Source organism: Capra hircus, chromosome 3, assembly GCF_001704415.2.
Source record: "Capra hircus breed San Clemente chromosome 3, ASM170441v1, whole genome shotgun sequence".
Taxonomy (NCBI): Eukaryota; Metazoa; Chordata; class Mammalia; order Artiodactyla; family Bovidae; genus Capra; species Capra hircus.
Genome location: NC_030810.1, coordinates 66360303 through 66375112, shown reverse-complemented (window position 1 = coordinate 66375112; position 14810 = coordinate 66360303). Strand labels below are relative to the sequence as shown.

At 40.5% G+C, this 14810-nt stretch overlaps 2 protein-coding genes across 3 annotated transcripts in view; both read left to right on the top strand.

The window, feature by feature from the left end:
- LOC102170144 (guanylate-binding protein 1) overlaps nucleotides 1–14810 on the top strand; it is a 104086-nt gene that overhangs the window by 24117 nt on the left and 65159 nt on the right. The gene's annotated exons all lie outside the window — the stretch shown is intronic.
- LOC102181554 (guanylate-binding protein 4) overlaps nucleotides 14013–14810 on the top strand; it is a 28488-nt gene continuing 27690 nt past the window's right edge. Inside the window, exon 1 of one of the 2 annotated variants that reach the window (XM_018045706.1) lies at nucleotides 14013–14138. The gene's annotated coding sequence lies outside the window, so the exon portion shown is untranslated. The remainder of the gene's footprint in view (nucleotides 14139–14810) is intronic. The other variant, XM_018045705.1, reaches the window with a different exon arrangement.

Genomic DNA, 14810 nt, shown 5'->3' with positions numbered 1-14810 from the left:
GTGATCTATCCTGGCCCATATGAGCTTGGAAAGAATGTATATTCTGCTGATGTTGGATGAAGTACTCTATAGATGTGAACTGCTTACAGCTGATTTGAGATCTCTTAAGGTCTACATTGTGTGGCTTCCCAGGCGGCTCAGTGGTAAAGAATCCATGAGAGAATGCAGGAGCCACAGGAGATGCAGATTTGATCCTTAGGTCGGGGAGATCCCCAGGAGAAGGAAATGGCAACACCCTCCAGTATTCTTGCCAGGATAATCCCATGGACAGGGGAACCTGGTGGGCTACAGTTCATGGGGTTGCAAAGAGTCAGATACTTCATTAATGATTTTCCACCTACTATACATGTCCATTTCTAACATAGAGGTGTTGAAACCTTCAAGCCGTCAATGGATTCCTCTGTTTCTCCTCCCTGTTGTGTCAGTTTATGGGACACATAGTTTGGCACTCTGTGGTTAGGCGCAAACACACTGAGGGATGTTATATCTTCTGGGATATTTAACCCTTTTACTCCTATGCAACTGCCCTCTTTACCCATGATCATTCTCTTGTTCTGAAGTCTACTCTGTCTGTCTTCCACAGTTTTCTTTTGTTTAGTGTTAGTATGGTATATGAACCTGGGGATCTGGCAAAGGGACTGAGAATCCCCAGGGAATTTGACTTTGGAGGCCAGTGGTGAAACCATTTTTCCACAGATTGGGACTGAAACCCATGTGCTGGGACTTGAACCCAGCAAAACCCTGCTTGGGACTTGAATCCCCATGGCTGGGACTCAAACCCGGCCAAAACCCACAGTACCTGGTTTTAGGACCTGGTGAAGCTCAGGTTCTTGATGTCTCATCACACAAAGAATTCAGTGAGAGACAAAGTGATAAGTAGGAATTGGACTTATTCAGATACAGAGAGAAACACACTCCACAGACAAGAGTGTGGGCCTTTGCAGAGGGTGAATGAGACCACAAAATGTTGCATGATTAGTTTTTATAGGCTGGGTAATTTAACATGCTAGTGAGTCTGAGGATTATTCGAACTATTTTTGGGAAGGGGAAGACATTTCCAGGATTTGGGCCACTGCCCATTCCTTGATCTTCTAACAGTACCTTGGAACTGTCATGCCACTTCTGGATGTGTCATTTCACCTGTGATTGAGGATCAAGATCTAGTATTGTCTGCCATCGTGGTCCCATTTGAGTCTAATCAGTTTGTGTTGTGTCCTTGGGTGATGTCATTCTTTCAAAAGTTGTGCCCTGCCCCTTTCCCTCCTGTTACAGTGGGATTTGATTATAGCGCTTACACAACACTGGGGAAACAGACTCTTGGAGGGCACAAACAAAACCTTGTGTGCACCATGACCCAGGAGAAAGGAGCACTGACCCCACAAGAGACTGACCCAGACTTGCCTGTAAGTGTCCAGGGGTCTTTGGCAGAAGGGTAGGTTGAGAGTGGCCTGTTGCAGTCATAGACACTGAATAAACAGTGCCTGCAGGGGACCTTTCGAAGGAGGTCATCATTATCTTCATTACCCCCACCATAGTTTGGTCTCTGGTCAAACAAGAGGGAGGGAACCCATCAACAGAAAATTGGATTAAAGATTTACTGAGCATGACCCCACCCATCAAATTACTGCAGATGGTGGCTGCAGCCATGAAATTAAAAGATGCTTACTCCTTGGAAGAAAAGTTATGACCAACCTAGATAGCATATTCAAAAGCAGAGACATTACTTTGCTGACTAAGGTCTGTCTAGTCTAGGCTATGGTTTTTCCAGTAGTCATGTATGGATGTGACAGTTGGAATGTGAAGAAGGCTGAGCACTGAAGAATTGATGCCTTTGAACTGCGGTTTTGGAGAAGACTCCTGAGAGTCCCTTGGACTGCAAGGAGATCCAACCAGTCCATTCTGAAGGAGATCAGCTCTGGGATTTCTTTGGAAGGAATGATGCTAAAGCTGAAACTCCAGTACTTTGGCCACCTCATGTGAAGAGTTGATTCATTGGAAAAGACTTTGATGTTTGGAGAGATTGGGGGCAGGAGGAGAAGGGGATGACAGAGGATGAGATGGCTGGATGGCATCACGGACTCGATGGGCGTGAGTCTGAGTGAACTCTGGGAGTTGGTGATGGACAGGGAGGCCTGGTGTGCTGCAATTCATGAGGTCGCAAAGAGTCAGACACAACTGAGCGACTGAACTGAACTGACCCCATCCATCAGAACAAGACCCAGTTTCCCCTTCAGTCAGTCTCTCCCATCAAGAAGCCTCCATAAGCCTCTTATCCTTATCAGCCAGAGGGCAGACAGAATGAAACCATAGACACAGAAAACTAATTAAACTGATCACATGAATCACAGCCTTATCTACCTCAATGAAACTATGGCCATACCATGTAGGGCCACCCAAAATGGATTGGGTCATAGTGGAGAGTTCTGACAAAATGCAGTCCCCTGCAGAATGGAATGGCAAACCACTTCAGTATTCTTGCCTTGAGAACCCCATGAACAGTATGAAAAGGAAAAAACATATGACACCAAAGGATAAATTCCCCAGGTCAGTAGATGCCCAAGATGCTTCTGGAGAAGAAGCCCCAGAAAGAATGAAGAGATGGAGCCAAAGTGAAAACAACACCCAGTTGTGGATGTGACTGGTGATGGAAGTAAAGGCCAATGCTGCAAAGAACAGTATAGCATAGGAACCTGGGAAGTTAGGTCCATGAATGAAGGCAATTGGAAGTGATCAAACAGGAGATGGCAAGGGTGAACATCGACATTTCAGGATTCAGTGAACTAAAATGGACTGGAATGGGTGAATTTAATTCAGATGGCCATTGTATCTACTACTATGGGCAAGAATCCCTTAGAAGAAATGGAGTAGCCATCATAGTCAACAAGAGTCTGAAAAGCAGTACTTGAGTGTAATCTCAAAAACAACAGAATAATCTCTGTTCATTTCCAAGGCAAGCCATTCAATATCACAGTAATCCAAGTCTATGCCCACCACTAGTGCTGAAAAAGCTGAAGTTGAATGGTTCTATAAAGACCTACAAGGCCTTCTAGGACTAACACCCACAAAGATGTACTTTTCATCATAGGGGAATAGAATGCAAAAGTAGGAAGTGAAGAGATACCTGGAGTAACAGGCAAATTTGTTCTTAGAATACAAAATGGTGCAGGAGAAAGGCTAACAGATGTCGGGAGCCAGCACGAGGAGTCCCACCCGTGGCAAAGGTCAAGAGGTTAAGGGCCCTGACAGGCAAAGGTGAGTTGAGCCTTAAGGGAGCATCACTGAATCTGTTCATGCATCTGCCCCCAAAACCAGAGTTTGCCTGCCTTGCTGCATTATGCCTTTCACCTATACTTCTGACATTACAGGGGGCTATCCCCCACCACCTCTCTCTGTAAAGGAGTTAACTTAGGACTCCAGTTAATAAATCTCCTGGGCGTGTTTCAGTCTCAAAACTCTCCTGATGGTTCTTTAGCCTGCCTGACAGGATTATCCGGCCACATGTGATTGTTTACAGCCTCCCTACCATGAGAGGCACAGGACGCTTTAAACTTTCTCAAAACAGATTCTTTTGAGAAGTTAGAAAATTATTAGTATAGTACTAGTGAGTTAGTTAGGAATTATGTTGGTGAAGGGTTTTCATTGCTGAGTTAATGATTGCTGCCAGACCTCCATATCCTCAGGCACCTGGGAGTATGTTAATCAACGTGATTGGAATGTAGAAAAGGAAAATATAGTAGTTTTGATGTTAGCAATACTAGACTTTTGACTTAATGAATTTTCTCTTTGTTATAGATCACTGTACTCCTCTTTCTTTGTCATAAATCATTGTGTCCTTGCTATGTAAGAATGTAAGTTTATCACTATCTTAAGACTAAGTAGATCTTAAGGGGAAACAAGTTTTCTGATTGACTAACCTTTATCAACAGAAAGTAAGGTGGGGCCATAAAATGTTGATTGGTCTCCAGACCAGAAGATATTATAAACAAACGTGAGACCCTTGTAAGAACAAAGATATGCAAAGAACACTGTCTTTAGATACGGGTCAGAGCAGCTGACCCTGCGTGACTCTGTGTCTTACATTTATCCCTAAATGTATAACTAAAAGTATTAAAGTGGACCTGAAAAATAAAGAAATGGGACCAATTCCTGGAAAGACTGGTTTCCCCCGTGTGGTCTTTTCTCTTTCTCCTCTTTCCTGTCTGAATTCCCATCTGGAGTGTGGAGGCTCGCCAATCCTGTTAATTTTGCCCTGGCTTCTAAGATCCACACAAGAGGGAGCCCAAGGCGGGGCACCCTCCACTATTCAAGCAGGCACCGGTGGCCTACGTAGGTGGTGCAAACTCCTTGTCTCAGAGTTTTCTTGGTTCTCCATGTAAACCAAGTTATTCAGCCTCTTTTCTCCACTAAATTTTCCTACTACACTATGTCTTCCTAATCTCTCTTTTCTAATTAAATAGTTCTTTCTTAGGACGTTGACTCCGTCCCCACTTCGAATTACCCTGGATCCACTGGGGCTGGACCCTGGCAAACAGAGAAGGCACTGGTCATAATAACACCTTCTTCCAACACAAGAGACGACTCTACATCATCAGATGGTCAACACTGAAATCAGATTGATTATATTCTTTGCAGTCAAAGACGGAGAAGCTCTATACAGTCAGCAAAAACAAGACTGGGAGCTGACTGTGGCTCAGATCATGAACTCCTTATTGCCAAATTCAGACTTAAATTGAAGAAAGTAGGGAAAACCAATAGACTATTCAGGTATGACCTAAATCAAATCTCTCAGGATTATACAATGGAAGTGACACATAGATTCAAGGGTCTATATCTGATAGACAAAGTGCCTGAAGAACTATGGAAAGAGGTTCATAACGTTGTACAGGAGGCAGTGATCAAGACCATCCCAAGAAAAAGAAAGGCAAAAAGGCAAAATGGTTCTCAGAAGAGGTCTTACAAATATCTGAGAAAAGAAGTGAAAGGCAAATGAGAAAAGTAAAGATATATCCATTTGAATGCAGAGTTCCAAGGAACAGCAAGGAAAAATAAGAAAGCCTTCCTTGGTGATCAAAGCAAAGAAATAGAGGAAAACAAAATAATGGGAAAGACTAGATATCTCTTCAAGAAAATTAGAGCTACTAAGGAAATATTTCAAGCAAAGATAGGCAGAATAAAGAACAGAAATTTTATGGACTTAACAGAAGCTGAAGATATTAAGAAAAGGTGATAAGAATACACAGAAGAACTATGCAAAAAGAAAAAAAAGATATTCATACACAGATAACCATGATATTGTGATCACTCACCTACAGCAAGACATCCTGAAGTCTGAAGTCAAGTGGGCCTTAGGAAGCATCACTACAAACAAAGCTAGTGGAAGTGATGGAATTCCAGTAGAGTAATTTCAAATCCTAAAAGATGATGCTGTGAAATTGCTGCACTCAATATACCAGCAAATTTGGAAAACTCAGCAGTGGCCACAGGCCTGGAAAAGGTCAGTTTTCATTCCAATCCCAAAGAAAGGCAATGCCATAGAATGCTCAAACTACAGCACAATTGCACTAATCTCATACGCTAGCATAGTAATGCTCAAAACTCTCCAAGCCAGGCTTCAACCCTCCATGAACCGTGAACTTCCAGATATTCCAGCTGGTTTTAGAAAAGGCAGAGGAACTGGAGATCAAGTTGCCAACATCCATTGGATCATCAAGAAAGCAATAGAGTTCCAGAAAAACATAGACTTCTGCTTTATAAGCTTCCAGATATTCCAGCTGGTTTTTAGAAAAGGCAGAGGAACTGGAGATCAAGTTGCCTACATCCATTGGATCATCAAGAAAGTGATAGAGTTCCAGAAAAACATCGACTTCTGCTTTATTGACTATGCTAAAGCTTTTGACTGTATGAATCACCACAAACTGTGGAAAATTCTTCAAGAGATGTGAATACCAGGCACCTGATTTGCCTCTTGAAAAATATGTTTGCAGGTCAGGAAGCAGCAGTTAGAACTGGACATGGACCAACAGACTGGTTCCAAATCTGGAAAGGAGTAAATCAAGGCTGTATGTTGTAACCCTGCTTCTTTAACTTGTATGCAGAGTACATCATGCAAAATGCTGTGCTGGATGAAACACAAGCTGAAATGAAGACTGCTGGAGGACATATCAATAACCTGAGATATGCAGATGACACCACCCTTATGACAGAAAGTGAAGAGGAATTAAAGAGCCTCTTGATGAAAGTGAGAGAAGACAGTGGAAAAGTTGGCTTAAAACTCAACATTCAGAAAACTAAGATCATGGCATGCTGTCCAATCACTTCTGGCAAATAGATGGGGAAACAATGCAAACAGTGACAGACTTTATTTTTGGAGGGGCTCCAAACTCACTGCAGATGGTGATTGCAGCCATGAAATTAAAAGATGCTTGCTCTTTGGAAGAAAAGCTGTGATCAACCTAGACAGCACATTAAAAAGCAGAGATATTACTTCGCCAACAAAACTCCATCTAGTCAAAGCTATGGCTTTTCCATTAGTCATGTATGGATGTGCGAGTCGGACTCTAAAGAAAGCTGAGTGCCAAGGAATTGATGTTTTTGAACTGTGGTGTTAGAGGATACTCTTGAGAATCCCTTGGACTGTGAGGAGATCAAACCAGTCAACCTGAAAGGAAATCAGTTCTGAATATTCATTGGAAAAACTGACGCTGAAGTTGAAACTCCAATACTTTGGCCACCTGATGCGAAGAACTGACTCATTGGAAAAGACCCTGATGCTGGAAAAGATTGAGGGCAGGAGGAGAAGATTGAGATGGTTGGATGGCATCACCCAGTCGATGGATATGAGTTTGAGCAAGCTCCAGGAGTTGGTGATGGACAGGGAAGCCTGGCATGCTGCAGTCCATGGTGTTGCAAAGAGTTGGACATGACTGAGGGACTGAACTGAACTAAACTGATGTTATCTACCATCATCTATATATACTATATATGACATATACTATAATCTATATATACCCTATATGATATGCCATAATCTCCATCCCTTTAGTCTACCTTGTCCTTATATTTAAAGTGGTTTTCTTGTACACAACAGGTAACTGAGTTTTGTGTTTTTAATCCACTCTGACAGTCTCTGTCTTTTAATTGGTGTATTTAAACCATTGATATTGAAATTGATTACTGATATAGTGGGATTAATATCTACCTTACTTTATATTTTTCGCTATTCATTGCCCATGTCTTTGTTACTATTTTATCTTTCACTCCTTTTCTAACTTTTGGTTTTAATTATACATTTCATATGATCCTATTTTCTATCCTTGCTTAGCATAGCAATTATACCTCTTTAAAAATTTTTTAAAATTGTTTGCCCTAGAGATTGCAATATACATTTCTAACCAATCCATGTTCAGTGTCAAATAACACTATGCCACATCACCACTAGCACAAGCACCTTAAAATAACAAAATATTCCTAATTCTTCTCTCTGGTCTTTTGTATCATTGCTATAATTCATTTCACTCATACATACTCTTCAATCTTCAAATACATTGGTGCTATTATTGTTTTAATAAATTGTTGTATGTTAGATCAACTTAGAACAAGAGAAATATATTTTTATTTTCTTGCCATTTATTCCTCCTTCAGTGCTCTCCCAGTCTTTATGTAGATCCAAATTTCTGATATATCATTTTCCTCCTCTGAAGAACTTTAAACATTTCTTACAAATCAGGGTTCCTGGTGACAGATTGCCTCAATTTTTGCTTGTCTGAGGAAGTACTTATTTCTCTTTCACTCAGAAGAATAATTTCAGTAGATACAGAATTCTAATTTGGTGTTGCTATTTCTCTCAAGATTTTAATTATTTCACTCCACTCTTTTCTTGCTTGTATGCTTTCAAAGGAGAGGTCTGATATAATTCTTACCCTAGTGCTTCTATGAGTAAAATAAAATCTCTGGTTTATTTCAAGAGTTTCTCTTTGCCTTTGATTTCCTGCAGTTGAATATGGTGTGCTTTTCAATTTGAGAAGTTTCTATTGACACACCTCCAAATTCACTGAGTCCGTCCCAATCAGGTTCAGTCTACTGATGAATCCACCAAAGACAGTCTTCATTCTGTCAGCATGGTTTTGGTTTCTTGTATCTCCTTACAAGTGTGGGAGTTTCCATTTCTCTCCCTACATTACTCACTTGTTCATTCACGTTTTCCTCTTTCTGCATTAGATTTCTCAGCATATTAATCACAGTAATTTTAAATTTAGCTGTCTGATAATTTGCAAATTTCTCCCATGTCTGAGTCTGGTTCTCATACTGGATTTGATGCTTCAGACTGCTTTTGTGCCTTTTAGCATGTATAGTAATTTTTTGTTGAAAACTGGCATAGTTTAATATTTTGAAGGACCTGAGGTAAATATGTCTATAGTGTGAAGTTTCATGTTAACTGTCTACAGGTTAGACTGTGTTTACCACTTGTTTTGGCTGCTGTGTCAGGAAATAACATTTCCTTACTGTTAATGTTTTTGTCTCTCTGCTATCTTTCGGTTTCCCTAGAAGAGTGGCCCCCAAACTTTTTGGAACCAGGGACTGGTCTTATGGAAGACAATGGGAGTGGAGGTAGAGGATAGTTCAAGTGGTGATACTTGTGATGATGAATGGCAATGAAGCTTCCTTTTCTTGCCCTGCAGCTTACCTCCTGCTGTGCAGCCAAATTCCTAACAGGCCATGGACTAGTATCAGTCAGCAGCAGGGGGGGCGGGGGGTGTTGGGGACCCCTGCCTGCCCTAGAGAACTTTTCTACCACCGACTAAATCTGCATGTCTCCCCAAATATCATATGTTGAAAAACTTATGCCCAATGTGCTGGTTTTAGTGGTGGGGCCTTTAGGAAGCAATTAGTTCATGAGCACAGAACAATCATGAATGAGTGTAATGCTTACATAAACTCATACCGTGTGCCATGCTCATACCATACCCTTGCTATGGTAGTTATACTTTTAGTCTTTTGAGGGAACTTTCATACTCTTTTTCATAGTGGCTCCATCAATTTACATTCCCACCAATAGGGTACATACAAATGCTACATTTAAAAAATCTTTTGCATTCACCTTAAAGGCATTGTTAATCTGTAGATAATTCTGGTTGACATTTTTCATTCAACACTTTAATAGAGATGTTATTCCGCTTTTTCGTAGCTTATATAATTCTTAGCAATGTTTCTTTCCAAGCCTAGTTTTTGTTCTTCTGTATGTAATGTTTCTTTTTTTACTGCTTGTCTTTAAGATTTTCTCTTCATAATTGGCTCTTATTACTAGTCTGTGGGGTGCAAGGCCATATTTATCTTATATTTGTTTTGTTTGGGGTTCTGTGAACCTTTGATTGGTCATTTGTCTCTTTTATTAATTCTGGGAAATTTTCTCTTCAAGTATTTTTCCTGCCTCTTTCTTTACTTCTTCTATTTTAATTTTTCCAGTTATGTGCACAAGAAACATTTTGTCATTGTACTGGGGGATATCCTAAACTATTGAAGGCTCAGAATATTTTTTTCTATTTCTGTGTTTCCATGGTGGTTAATGACTATTGATCTATCTCAGATTGTACGGTTCTTTCCACCAATTTGTTCACATATTTTCTGTTAATTCCTTTAAGAGAATTCTTAGTCACTGATATTGTGCTTTACTTTTATAGGATTTCCACTTAACTTTATTAATAGCATGCAGTCTTTAAAAATTTTAATGTGTTCATGTGTGTTATTCACCTTTCCAGTAGATCTTTCAACATAGTAATAGTGATTTCAATGGCCCTGATTGTTCCACATTAGGTTTATTTCTGATATTGTTTCTATTATCTTATCTCATTATGATGCATAGTTTTAACTTTTTGTTTGTTTGTTTGTGTTTGTTTGTTTCTTGTTTTTGCTTGACTCCATTTTTATTGTATGCTTACCACTGTAAAAAAAAAGTGGATATTGAGATAATAAGATTCATATTTGAAAAATAGCACAACCTCTCTTTTGGTTAGGATGCTTGTGGGGGCATTTATTCAGTGTAATAGTTCACCTGTGCTGAGTTTTGCTGTTGCTACACTACATCAAGTCCACCACAAGCTTCACATTCCTCCAGTGGAATTCTACTATTTGTAGTGGAAGACCTGAGGCACCAGAAAATGCTTTTAGTTTTCCTGTTCCATCCTCAACCTTTAGCAGACCCTGCATACTTGTCTTGTGGGCAGTCTCTGTGCTCTTGACCTATTCCAATGGTAGACAGCTGTTTTTGTTTCTTGTTTTCATTTACTCACTGCAAGGCTTTGTTGAATGCCTGCATACTCTTAGGTTTTCCAGGTAAATCTGTTGCACCTCAAATCTTGAAAAGCTCCGTCAGTCTGCCCAACAAAGGTTATTGCATATCTCCTGCCCTGCATCTACTATTTCTTATGATACTTGATGGAGGCCAATGGAAGATTTTATATGAGTATGTGTGAATTTCTCTGATGGCAAGGTTTATTGGGGCTTCTGGCCATTGTGCAATATGCAGGAAGTTTATTAAACTTTTTGTTATTCTAATATCTATAATCAGATAGAAGATAACTTGTTTATGTGGCTCATCTTCTCAAAAGGGATTGCGACTCTTTGAAATTTTATCTTCTTGCTTTGAGCCCTCACTTGAGATGGGTTTTTAAAAGCATGATTTTATATATTATTTGGACCTTTTTTTCTTTTCAGATTGACGCAATGTTCTCTTGAGTCAGTTTGGATTCTTAGTAGTTTGAAACATAGATCTCATTTCTCTTGATTAGTCACTCTAGCTTTACCAATTTCATAAACTACCAATTTTACAACCGGTTTGGTTGCTTTGACTCTGCTATTGTATACTGGCTTTCTACTTCATTAAGTCTGTTTTGCTTTTATTTTGGTTTCTTCTACTTTTTCCTCATTTGGATCACTTGAAGTGATTGATATTTAGTTTGTTTTCTACTTTAATTCTTTACTAGTTTATGGCTTGAGGATATGAATTTCACTGAAATTAGTGATTTAACTGCATCTTGAAGTCTGAAATATAGTATTATCAGTATTGCTCATTTAAAAAATATTTTACATTTTTCAAAATAAAATTCTTTGTGACCTATATAGTATTAAGAATTATAATATAAAAATATAAGAATCTTCAGTTGTCTTTTTGTCACTATTTTAGAACATTGAAAAGTGAAAGTGTTAGTTGCTCCGTTGTGTCCAGCTCTTTGCAAACTCATGTACTATATAGCCTGCCAGCCTCCTCTGTCCAAGGAATTCTCCAGGCAATAATAGTGGAATGGGCAGCCATTCCCTTCCCCAGGGGATCTTCCTAGCCCAGGAACTGAACCTGGGTCTCCTGCATTTTAGGCAGATTCTTTACCATCTGAGCCACCAGGGAATATTTTTTTAACATAGTATTATGGTAAATTGGTATACTCTGCTTGACTAATTTGTTAACCTGAAAAAATATGTTTTCTACAGTGTTTCATCACAATTATCAACATTTAAATATCTATTTGTTCAATTTGCTAATTATCCTCTTCAAATCTTTGGACTTCTCTGGTGGCTCAGATGTTAAATAATTTGCCTACAATGCAGGAGATATGGGTTTGACCTCTGTGTCAGGAAGATTCCCCTGGAGAAGAAAGTGGCAACCCACACCAGGATTCTTGCCTGGAGAATTCCATGGACAGAGGAGCCTGATGAGTTACAGTCCATGGAGATGCAAAGAGTCAGACACGACTGAGCAACTAACACTTCACTTCACCTCATGACTTCAACACCATTACTGATTTTGTGTGTTGGTTCTATTAATTAATCTCTTAAGTGGGATAAGTGTGTTCTTAGAATTGTGACTTTCCCTATTCTTTCAGTTCTGCCATTTCTCAATTATTGGATGCAATATTATAAAGTGAAAGTCATCCAGTCGTGTCCGACTCTTTGTGACCCCATGGACTGTATAGTCCATGGACTTCTCCAGGCCAGAATACTGGAGTGGGTAGCCTTTCCCTTCTCCAGGGGATCTTCCCAACCCAGGGATCAAACCCAGGTCTCCCACATTGCAGGATTCTTTACCAGCTGAGCCACAAGGTACATACAAATACAACAATATTATGTCTTCTATAAAGCTGAAATTTTCTTCAATTTTCTGCATGCCAATAGACAGGCATTTTTGCTCTTAAAATCTATTTTTATATGCTGCTGTATGTATTACTCACACACACTATAATTTGTTTTCATATAACACTTGTAGATACTTTGGAAATAGTATATATCATGTTCCAGAGCCAAACATATCTAAGTGGCCTTACAGTCTTCATCTAGAAACACAAATCTTTATACCCTCACTGACAACAACAAAAAGTTGATGAAAACAAGAGAGGAGATCCAGAGAGACAGAACAAGACCAAGAGCAAGAGAGAGAAAAAAAATTTCTTGGATCCAGGTAACTGAGAAATGATTGACTTTATCGGTTTTAGGTCATATGCCTAACCTCCCCCTAAATCAATCTTGGTGGCTCAGGAATTACAGGGCCACAGCAATTTTCCCCGCTTTGATTCAAGTCTTGAATCTACTCAGTGTAGTCTCAGAATTCTAGAAAAATCTGTCCCTGATATTGTCACATGCACCTTTACAGTTACAATATGCTCTGCAGCTCCAAATACAGTATCATTTTATTTTACAAAATAAGCATATGGCAATCGGACTAAGGATTTTTATACTATTCTAGCTGATTTTGCAACTAGAGAAGTCTGCATAGGGAATATGTGCCAAAGCACTTGCTCCTGGGGAGTCTCGGCCATAGGGCTTTGTGACTACATTCTGCCTGTCCTTCCTTTCTCTTCATTGCCTCCTGAAATACAGATGGGGTAGCCAAACTCTGATTCACAGGGTTAAAAACCTGTAACAGAAACTGGTGACTAAGTGAAATTCTTCAGCTCCTTTTACAGAACAGCAGATAAGGGAACAGGTTGTTTGAAAACTCCTATTGTAACACAACAAAACTGGCTGATACCAGGTCAAGCCAATACAACTCATCAGAATCTGTGCAGAAGAGACCTGCTTGTCCCATAGGCGACCCACTGTCATCACAGCCCAAAATTCACACCAAATCCTCTGTATTTGCACGTGTGCCATGAAGAAGCATGTAACCAAGAGAAACTTGCACAGAACACCAATTATCTCACTTTTCCTTACCATCAAACCACCTTTCTCTAAGACCTAAGACCATTCTGCTTCTTGCTCCTGTTAATATTCGAAGCACCTGTCTTCCTGGGAGGCAGACCTGAGACTTGTTCTCTTGCCTCCTTACTGGGTTGCCTCTGCTGCAAACCTTGGTGTCTCAGTGTTTTGGCTTGTAGCTCCTTGGGATAAAGAACCTGGTTCCCTAACAGCAGCAGTCAAACTTTTCACTTGTAGGTTAGTACAACACCTTAGGATACAGAAAAGGATGGAAGAAATCTGAATCAACCCCCAAACCCCAAAGGTGGATCCACCTTAGTAAAAGAACAGAAAAAAAGAAAAAAGTGAATATTTCTGGGCTATAAAATCAAGGATTAAATACACAGGTTCCACTGTCCATGGAATTCTCCAGGCAAGAACACTGGAGTGGGTTGCCATTTCCTTCTCCAGTGAAGAAAGAAATCACAGAGTTAAAAAGAATATACTTTTTTAAAAAGGAAAAGGAAAAACAAACGAATTAAAGACTTTTCAAATGAAGAAAAATTAATAAACAAACCCCTTCTTTCACAAAAACACCCCTGAGAGACAGGCTGTTGAACTCTCATCCAACCATTATTTGGGTCCCATTCACTGTGGGGTCAGGAATGCCTAAGTCACATGTGGAGGAGGGAGGAAGTTGGGTTTACCCAGCCAGGCAGGGAAGAACCTTTGTCTCCCTGGCTTTCCTGGAAGGCATCTAGGTTACTGCTTCCAGGAAAGGAAAAAAATATATATATAAGTCCTGTCCTTTCAATTTCGATTCTCACAAACCCCACCCATACCTGATGACTTTTAATAACCAACCGGCTTTTCAGCTTCTGAATATAAGAGCAGTTTCCAGAGGAGCCAGAGGCAAGAGGAGCCCTAGGGGCGATTCAGAGCAGCTGACTTGACTCCAGCTGCAGCGTCTGCTCATTGTAAGTTTGCTCCTAAGCTTGACCTTCCAAGCACTCTTCTGTTAAATAAGGACAATAAAATCCCCCAGTGCAGGCCCTATCCTGGGGGAGGGGAGGGGAGGATGGCCCCGTGGGGTCAGAGATTAGCTCAAGCAGCTCAGAGTTGGTTGGCTTTGAGGCATGTCACCCTGATGCTCTGCTCCTCCTGGAGCATGTAGCAGTTGCTGTTGTTCAGCTGCTAAGATGGTGTCCGACTCTGCGACCCCAAGGGCTGCAGCACCCCAGCCTCCACTACCTCCTGGAGTTTGCTCAAACTCATGTCCATTGAGTCCATGATGCCATCCAACCATTTCATCCTCTGTCACCCTGTCTGCCTCTGCCCTCAATCTTTCCCAGCATCAGGGTCTTTTCCAATATGTTGGCTCTTCACATCAGGTAGCCAAAATATTGGAGCTTTAGCTTCAGCAATGAATATTCAGAATTGAATTCCTTTAGGATTGACTGGTTTGATCTCCTTGTTGTACAAGTGAACCCCTTAAGCAGGGCTGGAGCAAAAAGTCCACATGGGACAAGGAGGAGAGTATGCTTCATCTTCTGAGAAAAAGGGGCTGAAGTCTACTTTAGGACTGAGGGCCCAAACTCCCAGCTCCCTCACAGAAGTCCTGGGTGCAGTCTCCTCCTCCAGCCCCCTCC